The sequence below is a fragment of the Gavia stellata genome, chromosome 10 (genome assembly GCF_030936135.1).
Source record: "Gavia stellata isolate bGavSte3 chromosome 10, bGavSte3.hap2, whole genome shotgun sequence".
In the NCBI taxonomy this organism is placed as follows: Eukaryota; Metazoa; Chordata; class Aves; order Gaviiformes; family Gaviidae; genus Gavia; species Gavia stellata.
This window is the reverse complement of record NC_082603.1, coordinates 26,015,078-26,028,737: the sequence shown is the minus strand read 5'-3', so window position 1 is coordinate 26,028,737 and position 13,660 is coordinate 26,015,078. Positions and strand designations below refer to the sequence as shown.

Sequence of the window (13,660 nt, the reverse complement as noted above, 5' to 3'; positions counted from 1 at the left end):
ACTCAGGGAGAAAAGGAGCATTTATGATCTTTGGAAGAAGGGGCAAGCAACTCAGGAGAACTACAACAATGTCACGAGATTGAAAGTTAGAAGGGCCAAAGCCCAACTAGAACTTAATCTGGCTACTGCTGTACAAGACAATAAAAAATGTTTCTATAAATACGTTCAACCTAAACGATTCTATGATTAGCAACAAAAGGAGGGCTATGGAGAATCTCCATCCTTTATTGGATGCGGGGGGAAACATAGTGACAAAGGATGAGGAAAAGGCTGAGGTATTTAATGTCTTTGCCTCAGTCTTTAATAGTAAGACCAGTTGTTCTCCAGGTACCCAGCTGCCTGAGCTGTAAGACAGGGATGGGGAGGAGAATGAAGCCCCCATAATCCAAGAGGAAATGGTTAGCGATCTGCTACACCACTTAGACACCCACAAGTCTATGGGGACAGATGGAATCCACCCAAGGGTACTGTGGGAGCTGGTGGAAGTGCTCACTGAGCCAATTCCAATCTTTTATCAGCAGTCCTGGCTAACTGGGGAGGTCTCAATTGACTGGAGGTTAGCAAATGTGACGCCTGTCTACAAGAAGGGCTGGAAGGAGGATCCAGGGAACTACAGGCCTGTCAGTCTGACCTTGGTGCCAGGGAAGGTTATGGAGCAGATCATCTTGAGTGCCATCACGTGGCATGTACAGGACAACCAAGTGATCAGGCCCAGTGAGCACGGGTTTATGAAAGGCAGGTCCTGCTTGACTAACCTGATCTTCTATGACAAGGTGACCTGCTCAGTGAGTGAGGGAAAGGCTGTGGATGTTTTCTACCTAGATTTTAGTAAAGGCTTTGACACAGTTTCCTACAGCATTCTCCTGGAGAAACTGGCTGCTCACGCCTTGGATGGGCACACTCTTTGCTGGGTAAAAGCTGACTGGATGGCCAGGCCCAAAGGGTCATGGTGAAGGGAGTTAAGTCCAGTTGGTGGCCGGTCACAAGTGGTGTTCCCCAGGGCTCAGTATTGAGGCCGGTCTTGTTTAATATCTTTATCAATGATCTGGACAAAGGGATCGAGTGGACCCTCAGCAAGTTTGCAGACAACACCAAGCTGGGCAGGAGTATTGATCTGGCTGAGAGTAGGAAGGCTCTGCAGAGGGATCTGGACAGGCTGGATCGATGGGCTAAGGCCACCTGTATCAGGTTTGAGAGGGCTAAGTGCTGGGTCCTACACTTGGGTCACAACCACCCCATGCAATGCTACAGGCTTGGGGACAAGTGGCTGGAAAGCTGCCTGGCAGCAAAAGACCTGGGAGTGCTGGTTGACAGCCGGCTGAATATGAACCGGCAGTGTGCACAGGTGGCCAAGAAGGCCAATGGCATCCTGGCCTGTATCGGAAACAGTATGGCCAGAAGGACTAGGGAAGCAATTGTTACCCTGTACTAAGCACTGGTGAGGCTTCATCTCTAATACTGTGTTCAGTTTTGGGCCCCTCACTGCAGGAAAGACATTGAGGTGCTGGAGCGTGTCCAGAGAAGGGCAGCAAAGCTGGTGAAGGGTCTAGAGCACAAGTCTTATGAGGAGTGGCTGAGGGAGCTGAGGCTCAGGGGAGACCTTACCGCTCTCTACAACTACCTGAAAGGAGGTTGTAGAGAGGTGGGTGCTGGTCTCTTCTCCCAAGTAACAAGTGATAGGACAAGAGGAAATGGCCTCAAGTTGTGCCAGGGGAGGTTTAGATTGGATTTTAGGAAAAACTTCTTCACTGAAAGGGTTGTCAGACACTGGAACGGACTGCCCAGGGAGACGGTTGAGTCACCATCCCTGGAGGTATTTAAAAGACATGTGGATGAGGTGCTTAGGGACATGGTTTAGTGGTGGACTTGGCAGTGCTAGGTTAATGGTTGGACTTGATGATCTTAGAGGTCTTTTCCAACCTAAACGATTCTATAATGCTTTTTCCTTCTGCTTGCATGGCTTTTGGCATAACGAAGTGTATCGCTGGCCTAAGGTAGGATCTATATTTGGCAAATAATACTAGGTGCAACTGATAACTTTCAGTGTCTAAAGATGAAACTGGAACCATGGGTTTCAAATAGGTAACATAGTAGCTTCTAAATTTTCTAACCAGGATTAATTCAGAGTATTATGGCCATAGCAGCATCATATGGTGGTTCTGGCATTAGGAAACTGGCTGTCACATGTTCACTGGCATGTTTGTTCTTGCTGTGGGTCTTGCTATTTGAAAAGACAAGGAAATAGGTTACTGGATTGAATTTAGTTTTTATTTAACAACCTCTGTTCAGGTCTGCAAAAGGTTATTACTGCCATAAGTTAAGTTTTTGAATGGAGGATGTTGATTTGACTGCAAAAGTTACCAGAGTACCTAAGCATAACTACCTATGTATCGCCTCGCTTCTACTAAGTAGACTAAGTAATGTCTTTCCCTCTAGATCTGGGATATATTATCAGTTGAGTTGATGATAAAATGTGTAATCACTGAATACATTTTGTCACAGTTGAATGAAAATCAGTAAGAGTGTTCCGCTGGGATTTCAGACACAGATGTCAGCAAAGATGTTTGGCTCAACTACAAATTAGAGGTTAGTTTCATTTGTGTGGGTTATGAAGAAAACCACAAGTTTAAAGTAGGCTTACTAATGCAGAATGGGCTCTGTCTATTTATGAGCAGATAATAGAATAAGTGTTTGTCCTAAAGCTATATGAAAGCTACCTTTTTGAAGCCTGTTAGGCCCAAATATGACCACCCACGTTTATAACTTGATCCAACAGTCTTTTTCAAGAATATCACTCGCCTTATGTGCTGCGACTGGCTGTAACAATGCTGTTGTTACAAAATCCTTTAGTAATGAAGGGGAGGGGGGGCAGCAATAATCTATAGGCTGCTTAGTTTAGTCTACTTGGCAAAAGCAGCACTGCCGTTGTACAAGTGAGACAAGTATTCAAGGGGAAAAAGTGTATTTATTCATTACAGTTTCTATTTTCTTCTCATATATAATTTGACAACCCTTGTTTTTTGGTGAGTGATACTATAATTGTAATTTGGAAAACATAGGGTTCTGATCTTAAGGGCAGTGTTTACTCAGATACCAGTCCTGTTGTATCATTATCAATGTTACAGTGGAAACTGAATGTGGCTTCTCAAATAGGGTTTGTGGTATGCAGTAGCCAGATGTAGGTGAACACTGCATGTCTATGCCTGACTAGTTTTCCAGTGGGAGAACAGATGCAAATTTTAATAGCATTGTCAGTATTGTCCTTCAGCTTATCTGAGCCGACTCCAGAAGCTTATAAAAGAAAAGTTCTGCTCTTACATATCTTAAAAAAAAAAAAAGTAATTCTATTAGTGCATGTAATCAAGACAGCAGCACTGTAGCAGCAACTGTCTCCATTGCAAATTTAAGTCTTGCTGAAAGTCACGTTTCCAAAAAAAGCAGATGTTGGCGGTTGAGAGTTTCCTTATTACAGAAGGGAAGTTTGTGCAGACTGTTTTGGGGTAGAGCAGGGAATAAATAAGGCTTAGTCACTTGTATTCTGCATATCCTGGAAAATGGTTTGAATTGGAGTCTCAGCTCCTATGAGGACAATGATGGGAAATGCTTGTATTCTGTTCTTGTTACACATAGATTTCTCTACTGGCCTTTACATTTAATTCTGTAACCATTTTTTATTTCTGATTGCATTTTCAGGCTTGCTTTTGCATTTCTTGCATTTGGTTTTCATTTTGATGGCCCTAACTGTTGAAGAATATCACTCATCAGTTTTCAATTAAATACATGAACACAAAAAATAGCATCATTAATAGAAAGTGAAATGATGTTTTGCTTGAGATGAGAGAGCCTGCTTTAAAAGGCTGACATTTTTGTTTCAGTAGGCTTTCGGATGATGTACAAATAGTTGGGGAGGGAAAGCTTGCTGAAGGGACTTGTTCAGCTCTGTGTTCTGTAAAGCTGTAGGTTTATGCAAACGAAAACATGAAGAACATTCTGAGAAGAAACCAAGCTCTTTGCCACATGTTTGAAGGCAAAACCTGCAGCAAATGTTATTTCTGTAATTGTTCTGAACAATTTTGTATATTGCATGATGCCTGTACCTGACAGGAATTAATCACTGTGTTGCTTCCTTCTACCTCACCTGTTTAAAAGGAGAAGACTCTTCTTGGAGTTTCCTTTGGGAATACTGTTTTTCCAAGTGGCAGAGTTGACTTCTGTCTTTGCCATTGCCTGCGTGATAGCTTCATTCTGGAATAAGATATTGAGGCTTATCTTTGCTCTGCAGCTTGGGAAAACAGAGGCATAGCTGGTCATACACATCTGCGCCCAGTATTAAAAGCAGTTGGGTGCCTTACATCATCTCATGTTGGCTGTTTAGTGAGTCACTTTTTGGGCAGAGAACTAGAGAACACTGGAAACAACAGCATAAAGAATACTTTTATCAGCATTCCCTGTATGTTTTAAAGCTTAGGCTTTATTATTGTCAAAAAGACTGTTAACTGTGTTGAAACAGGTTGCTGTAAAACTTTGGCCCCATTAAAGCAATAGGTGTGTTCTAGCTGGGTTTTTGGAAACTTGTTTTTGTAAAGTAGGTTGCTGAGTAATGCTCAAAGAACAGACTCTGCTCGTGTACTACATGACCGTATGGAAATGGGTCAGATTTTCTTTTTTCTACTTTTTATCTTATTTCTTCTGACAGGTTAAAATCTGCACAACAGCTAAGTAAGCAAGAATATGCTTCTCCATATAATCTAAACTACAGCATATGAGCTGGTGCTGGGTCCCCAAACAATGTGAGTGGATGTTACCACTTTTCTTAGAAGCGATTGTTTTCATTGTCTTTCATCTTTGCTGTGTCCTCCACTCAATAGACAAAGATTTTGCAATGTTTCAGTGAATATGTTCCAGTACCTTAAGTTCTTCTAGTTCTTCTGAAGAAAAGTGACTATATACAGGGAGTTTTATGAGAATTCATACTGTTCAAAAGAAGCAAAGTGCAAGTGGTGCCTGTTGTAGCCCTTTCCAAAAAGGACCCCAGCTGCCCTGCTGGACACTAACCAGCTGCCTGGTGAATTGTGATGCCAAAGCGCAACGTGCTCTGAAGCTTTCTTGTGGCTGAACAGGATCCAGGTTCTTCTCTGGCTTTGAGTCTGGTGGCACACTCGCGCTGGATGGAAAGTGGCCATCTCTCTTTGCAAAAGGAGTTGAAATACTTCAACTGCTTCAACCTGTGACTGCTTCCAACGTTCACCCAGACTCTACCAGGTTTTGTGAACTGGAAAAATGTTATTTTAATGATAGTTCATAGGAATGTTACTACTTCTAAAATCAGATATCCCTGAAGTTGACGCATAGTTATTTAGGAAAGGCTTGCAAAACATCATGCTTCTCAGCACAAAAATTTGTGGGTTTGGGCAAATCAAAAAACCATCAATACGTATCCCCTTCATTTTGTTTGTTCTTTCACTACAGAATAACTTGAGTTTTGGGCTGATGTCACATTAGGAATCCTGTACTTGAGGTCAGTTTTCTCCTTCTAAACATAAACCTCCCATTTCCTTCTGTTAGCTGCTACTTAGTCTCCATTACTTTCCTCCTCTTCCTTGTGAAAGAAAAAAATCCACAGGGACCTTTTTTCTTCCTCCCAGGGTTTTTGCCTTGTGTAGCCTTATCCTAAGTTTCAGCCTCTGTAGTCCCTAACATCTGATGCTACACCTGATGATCTTTGCTTTTGGAGGCATTCTTTCCTTCCTTGCATGCCTCCCCTCAAAAAACTCAAACAAAAACCCCCAAAACCAGAGCTGCTGCAATGGAGCTAGAGGAAAATTGCTGTAATGAGGGAACACAGCCCACTGTTCAGGTGTGGTGTTCTTTGAGTGTGGGCAGTAGGGCTCACACTCCAACACCTGCCCCAGGAAAACATTTTAGAGGTGATATGGATGAGAAGTTCATTGGCAATATTGTGTATGTAAGTTATGTTGTCTGTTACAACCTGAATTCTTACATTTCACTTAAATTTCCCAGGCTGTCAGTACTTATGCTGCACTGCCCTGTATAGTCATCTTGGGGACATTACAGGAATCTAGATTGTTGGCCTCCTGAGGAACTGCTCCCAAGTGTCAAATTGGAAGTCTTTGGTGTATGTGGCATCTTCACTCTGATTCATCTCCTGTCTCCAAAAGTAATCTCTTGAGGGATACAAGGAAGCTTGATTCAAAGAGATGAATGTTTAAGATCATTTCCATTTCGAAGGGTACAGTGCAGTCTCACTGATAAGTTTTGGGACAGTGAAAGAAGTCAAACTGCTGCTGTGAAATGGACTTCATTAAAATATTTTGAAGATCACAGTGTACTTGAGTGAGGAGATTGAATCCATTTCTTTCATTACACCTTGAGATTTCACCATAAGCAATGGCTGAGCCATCTGAGCCTGGTGACACTATTCCATGCCTGCTCTGAATCTCAGCTTCAGCTGAGGGCACTGCATAGGACTGCATGGGTTGGGACTTCTGCCTTGGTGGAACTTCCTTCAAGATCGAGGTTCTTAAAAAGATGATGCATGACACAACCTACAACAGTTTTCCTCTGGATACTTTTCTAACTTCATATTTCTTCTGGAGTGTTGATTTGAAATGCACCTTTTGATCTTGATTTAGATGGCTCTCTGCTAACAATTTACGTGGTGTTGAAATATTTCTACTTTGGTAACTAGAAAATAGGTTGACATAGTGCAAGGACAGGTACTGTATGAGGAACAATTTTACATACTGCTCTGAAAAATGTGAGCTAGTGGTAAGCTGAAATAAAATGGTGCTTAGAGCAGTAAGAGTCACATGTATTTACAGCTGTATTATTATTATTTTTAAGTCAGCTCTTGTGCAGCAAACTTCTCAGTAATGCCAATTATTTCTGTGAATTGGTTCTCCTGTGAGGTTTGTACCTGATGCTTGGATGGATGGTTAGTCTTTGAAATACCTGGGGAAAACAGCCCTGGGCTGTTTTTATTTAAAATGGCTTTTTCTTTTGGTTTTGGTAGGTCTCGTAGCCATAGTGTGTCAATGGACGGGCCTGACTTCATTCTCCATCTTCCACAATGAAAAGCTAGTTCTTAGTTCTCGATCACTGTAGCTCTGTGCTTATGCTATACTTTGTGTTTTCCTAATTCTTATCCAAAAATCTATTTCCATGTATTGACCAAAGAGTGTTCTTCATACCTGTTTGAAGATTCCACCTGTGGAGAGGTAGAAAACATGCTGTGGTATTTCTTCTGTGAAGGGAGATGAGGAGCTGCTTTAGTTAATAAGTGAAAAGGAGAGTCTACTTGCTCCTTGCCATTTTAATTTACTTTTATCATATAGTCTTCTAGACCTGACATTGGATACTATAAAGTACAATTGTTCTTATAAAATATTTCAGATTTTCATGGACAAAATGTCTGCTACAGACTTCCATTCAAAGAGTTGGGAAAAGCCTGGGCCTACTGGCTAGGAGATAAAGCTATTCCTTCCTGACATGAGCTGAGCATGCGATGCTGGGTAGTGACAATCTTTGAGTGATGAAACATGGCAAAAGTTCTAAAACGTATCCAGCTTATTTATAGTGTTCTAATTATGCTTGGTAGGTAAAAGAGGGCTTATCCTTTTTATCCTCCTCATGTTAATGTTGGAACAGTCATCTCAACCCTGTTGGTCATGGAGCCTCTCACACTGCTGGAGCTTTGCAGCTGTTACCCTATGGTCTGGGTTGAAAGGAAAACTGTTTTTCATTGAGCAGTGAAAATAATTGGGAAGTTGAGGTTTTCTGGCTTTGCAACTTCATGCGAAGGCTGGAATGAAGAGAAGATGCTGTGTTAATTTATAATACAAAAGTCAGAGATTCCAGTGTCATTTATCTGACAGCGAGCATCTTCCATTTCTTCCGTCTCAGCCTGTGAAGTAAGAAGCATTGTAAACTAGTGACGGGTGCTTGTGAAACGCCCAAAAGAATTCTGAATTTGTGCCAGCCTCTTCACACACTGTTGTTGTCCACCATTCTGCAGGTGTCCCATAGCAGATAATCTTTTGACTGTGCAGTAGCTGTGGATGCTCATGAAGAACAGAGTGCAGCAGAAGTCTGGCAGGCTGTAGGAGGTGAAACAGTGGTTTGGAGGTGTGGGAGAGGACTGGATAGCTGGGGAGTTTTCAAACAAAACAGATCTTTATCAAAAAAGCCAATTAATCAAAACTGAAATATTTCTTAAAGGTGTTGGTTTTTTTGAAAGTTCATAGAAACACAAGCAAAGCTATACTGGGAGTGTTTTCATTGGAAGCCTGCCTGGCTTTCTGCCAACTTGTCTGCTGTTTTCTGTAATGAGATATTGAAAGACTTTAGTTCTTTGAATATGTCTTGCTCTTTGGCAACTCGCCTGTTTTTGGGGGAGGAGAGTGAAAATGTGAGCATGCCTGAGGTTCTGTGGCCAGCAATAATGTGATCGAGTAGCTTCCTTCTCTGTCCCTTGAGGAGTTCTCAGTGTGTGTTAGTTGCCCTTTGAGGAAGGGCAGCTTCGAAGGGCATTGGTGCTCCGTACTTTGCGAAAGGGGTCTTGGCAGGAGAACTGACAAGCTGAGATGTGGAGCTGCCAAGATAACTCACCTGCCAGTGGTGCTGAATGAACTGCTGTCAGCAGGTGTGCATGACCCTCCTCTTTGTCAGCTGGAAAATCTCTGCAAAAGTGTGCTGCCTTACTGCTCTGTAGTACACAATTTCTCTGAAATGATGTGCAAAAAGCACCTTTGCTCGCACGTGCTTTTTTCTCAAGTGTCTTGAGGGGATCTTGTGCAGCAGTGACAAGTACAGGACTATTAAGGGAAGGAAAGATTTTGGGGCTTTGTCTTGGAAGTGTTAAAGAAACTGAGAAAAGTGTTTGAGAAACTGAGTAAGACTACAGAGAGTAGTTAAAGATGGGGGGAATTTTTTTATTTTTAAAAAAAATGCTAGCCTGCATTTTCATTGTAAGTCTTCATCTACACCTCCAAAGGGAGAACCCTTCCATCCTTAAAGACTATGTCATTAAAATGTTAGCTGGCCTAACCATGGATTAATTGCATGTTTCCATAGTAATGACACTTTTTAGAGGTTTATATTACAGTTTGTAGGGTATCTACTGTATGTCAGCCTCTTTGAAGCAGGGTAACTATGTCAGAAATCCTCTGATCTGTTTTCTGCTTGGCACAATGTGGAGGGAGAGTAGATTGAAGCATCAGAAATAAGGCTAGTAAACAAGCTCATGGAAGTGCTGAGTGACTTAAAATTGACTTTATCAGAGTGCTTTGTAGTTGTGATTATTTGTAACAGTAAGATAGTGTTAATACTGCATTTAAACCTGCTATGCTTTTAAGTATCTGGCCTGCAGCTCTTGGAAAATACTGGAGGAAACAAGTTACGAAGCTATGCTTAGACTAGGTGGCATCTGCCTTAAAACTGCAAATTAGAGTTTAATTTGCAGGTTTATCTTGTATGCAAATACTGCAGCTAGAGAAGAAATGGGCTGCTTGACTGGATGCTATGTGGGATGTAGCACTTGGAGACCCAAGGCATTCTTCTTTTTTTCATTCCTCCTGAATTAGTGCCATTGAAAACCCTCACCGATAGGGCTTGGTGGCTCTTAGATCATGTAAACTTTTGAAGTTTTTGATTCAAAACCTGACTGGGATAAGTGCATATCTCATGGAAGTCATGGTATACTTTGCTGAAGTTAAATTTGGGATTAAAATAACCTACTAGTCTCTACAAGAGACTTTAATTTAAAAAGAAATACAATGGTGCTAAACTTCAGACACTTGCCAGCTTTCTTGATTGTCTTGGTGTTGGAGGTGGTTTGAAGTTTGGGGAATCAAGTCAGTTAAATCTTGAGTAGCCTTCTTAAAAAGCAATTCTATGCAGTCAAGAAAGCATCAAAAAAATTACCTTGGCAAAGCCTAATCAATAGGCTTTTCTCTCTAAGGACCAGCACTGCAGCTCTGCAGAGTAGCTCAGCTGAAGCTACCTGCTAGAGCCGGCACGGCGGCCTTCCGGGCCCTGACGTCAGCAACATCCGATCCCAGGCCTGGCCAGCATTGGCTGCCGCTGCCTCCACTCCATCACCAGCTCTTTTTTATTTCTACCCTTCTAAGTGACACTGATCTGGGATTGGGCTTTAGCTCAAGCTAGGCTGCTTGGGGAAGCTAGGAAGAGGGGACTACAGTTGCTAAAGAAAGAAAAACCAGAGATGCCCACTAGTGCATGAGGGGGAGCCAGTCTGCTTTCATCGTTGCATGCCAGGCGGTCACTGAGGGCTGAACCTGATCTTGGGAATGTGCTCATGTGTGAGTGGAAGGGTCCAGCTGAGCTGTTGCCTTTTGGATTTTGGAAAGCTCTGTCCCTTAAAGCTGTCCTAGAGACATGGTAGGAGAAGGATGTTCATTTATCTGGTGCTAACAGCAAGTTCTTTATTAGAACAGATAGATCCATTGTGCTGTTAATCACTTCAGATCAATGTTCTTTCTCTCCCAGGAGAAAGGAGGCAAGAAACCATCAGGATCGTTCACTCTAATCAGAGCTTGTTTTGAGATGAGTAAGATTATGTCTGTGGCTAGATCAGAATTGGACCCAGTGATATGGAAGGAAACACGGCTGCTCTTGAAAGCATTTCTGTTGACTTCAAGCCAGCTTTATTTTACTTTACTGTAGGATTTTAGCTCTCTAATTTGTCAAGTAAGGTATATAAAACTGGATTTTTTTAATTTAAATAAAAATCTGTAGACTCTTTAAGACTCTCTGTAGCTTCTCATAAAAACATCACAGGATTTCTAGCAGGGTGGTTACTACTAAAATCTATTTTAGGATGCCTCTTCTAGCAAACCACGGGGCCAGCGATACAAGAGCAGCAGTAGGGTGGATGCTGCTCTGTTACAGTAGACTTGTCATACTATTACAAAATGCTCCCCCCTTGTGTCATCACAGGTTCTGGGCTATGGGGTTTAAACTACCTTCAGGCTCAGTTCTCCATTTCTACAGACTACAGTCATATCAGGCTGAGAGGGCAGCCAAGAAACACTGAAATGGATGGGCATGTTAGTCTACTGGGTAAAGCAATAGCAAGGCCCTGGTTCTGTATCCAAGACAGGGGAAAATCTATTATGACTCAACGAGTTCAAAGTATTGAAAGTAAAGAATTAGATCCATAGCTCTCTGGAAACAGGATCCACCCTTGGAAATACTTTTGCATTTTTAAAATGTGCAAGCTATTAAAAAGCATTTTTCAAAAGTCTATTGTGAAAAGAACTGGCTTCCATGAGTCAGGTTTTACAGGAACTGGTCCAAACCTTATTCTTCTCCCTGGAAGAATTTCCTTCTAATTTTCTCATGCAGAATGAAGTTCTGCAGACAACCCCCTGACAGTGAGAACTGATACCTGCCTATTAAGGGAAAGAAGGAAAAACCCCCACCTGTAATAAGGACGCTGGGTGTAATGTCTAGTGCTCTGTGTCCATATGCCAAACTCCTGTTCCTTACCTTTCCGGTCTTTGTTAGTTTGCCTTTCTGTGCCCAGTGCTTTGGACTTTTAGCCTTAACAAAGCTGCTATATAATTCCACAGCATATAAAGGAGGAAGACTTAATCTTACAAGGAGGGCTAGACAAGTATTCAAGTACTCTAGAGAATACTTGAAAGCCTCTTCTGGAAAGCCCCTATTACCAGTGTAAAACAGGCTTTTACACTGTAAAATACCTTGAAGTTTTTGATATGTCCAAGCCTTAACTTGCAAGACCCAGTGAAATAATTGCTGGTGCTGGTAGTCTTCTAAGAATTCTCCACACTGTTCTGTGTTGTTTTTTGGGTTTTTTTCTTACATGAATCTTCATGCGCTTGTTGGTGACTCAAAACCTACAGAAGATTCTGAAGTAGATCAGAACATCTACAAGTTTTCTGAACTTGGATTTACTGCCATGGGCAGACATTGATGAGACTCAGAATCACTGTGTCTCTCCTGTTGCTTGCTTAGAGTGTGTAGGGTAGCCCAGCCCAGATGTGAGGTGGGGAGGAGGGAAGACCTGAAGACACTTTCTAATTCAGGAACTTTGGGGGAGATGGAGCAGCCTCGGGCACAGTAAATGCAATTGATTCTACAGGCTTAGCCTGGATATATGCTCCTCTGACTCCGCAAAAGTGGGATAGGGCTGGGAGCTTGAAGCAAAGTAGGGTTAGAACTGTGTCTTACTCTCAATAGTGCTTTGTACAAATACTTAGATGCTATACAAACAACTATAGTAGTTCAGCTACGAGCAAATAAAGCCTCCTAACCAGGAAGATACTTCACTGAATCCAAAGGCTTTCACCTTCCTTTTATAACAAGACCTGTTATTGCCTCACTAGATATGTGCACACCTGAAAGTTCCCAGCTAACTCCATAAAAAGAACCTGTATGCTAGGGTTTAATGCTCAGTCCTGCAGAATGAATGCTGCTATCTGAATCAGGTGTTTGGTCAGCAATCCCAGGGTGCAAATGTCTGGGTCAAGGTTCAGATTTAGTTTAGATTGGCTCGATTAAAGATTCTACTGGTTTGTCTGAGAACAGTGAAGTTACTGTGTTGGATATTCAACATGAAATGGTATTTGGAGCTGCAGCTGGAACACTGTTTTCTCTTCTTTAATGTGGGAGGTGTGGCTCGGAGGCGAGTAGATGGATGGTGCCAAGTAGCGCACCTCTCAGTGTTAAGCCATTCCTCACTGGAGCTAGAGATCAAAATCTTCTTTCTGCTCCCTTTATTTGTATTTCTGCTTGTACACCAGGATTGTGTGCATCTGAAAGATGGCTGTTGTCAGTGTGCGTCGGGTCTGCTCGCTGATGCTTTTGTAATCTGATGGCTAGGGCGTAGGACTGGGAGCACAGATGTTCAGGGTCTGACTTAAAATAGTGCTAGTAGCAAATCAATGTATGTAGTTGCTTTCTTACTCTGAATTCAAAAGTCACCTGCCCCTGTAAAACACTGTCTCATGAAATACCTGAAAAATGCTCAGTTTCAGTGGTAGTGTTCTTGATGAAGCGTTCAGCCTCTGCAAGGCAGGGGAGAGCACTCAAGACATCTTTCTCGAAGAAAATAGTGTAATGCATTTCTGCTGACAGAAAAGTCTCCACCAATACATGAGCATGCCTATGGCTGCTGAATTGCTCCTGATATAGGGCTTACAGTCAAGACCATGATAAAGTTGTTTGAGCAAAACCTGACCAAACAGTAAGAGCTTCAGTGCATTGTATGCCCTTACATACATTGTGTAACCTATTTTGAGAACAGAAGTAAAAGCCTGTTTGCTTTGAATTCAGAATAGGGGGAATTCTGGGCAGGTATGCATTAGGCCTACAGATGTGCAGTTCTGTCTGTCTTCTGGGGATTTGTAGCATCCCCTTTCCTGTAGTAAACACTTCAGCTATGTAAAGTGGTGCTGGCACTCTAATAATGACCTAATGTCCCCTTTTCCCTTCCTTTATCCCCTTCCTTTATCACCTCACGTCCTGTAGTATTCAAAGTCATAATTTTTGTTCCTAACAGGAGCCTAAACGACAAATCTAGTATGAAATATAAACCGTGGGTCTATGATGGATATACCACTGCCCAAATACCAGTTCTCTCGCTAGCAGCATTTTT

The 13,660-nt window shown here is 42.1% G+C and overlaps 1 protein-coding gene across 1 annotated transcript in view; it reads left to right on the top strand.

The window, feature by feature from the left end:
- The window catches only part of PIK3R3 (phosphoinositide-3-kinase regulatory subunit 3), a 78,603-nt gene that overhangs the window by 54,030 nt on the left and 10,913 nt on the right, over positions 1 to 13,660 (top strand).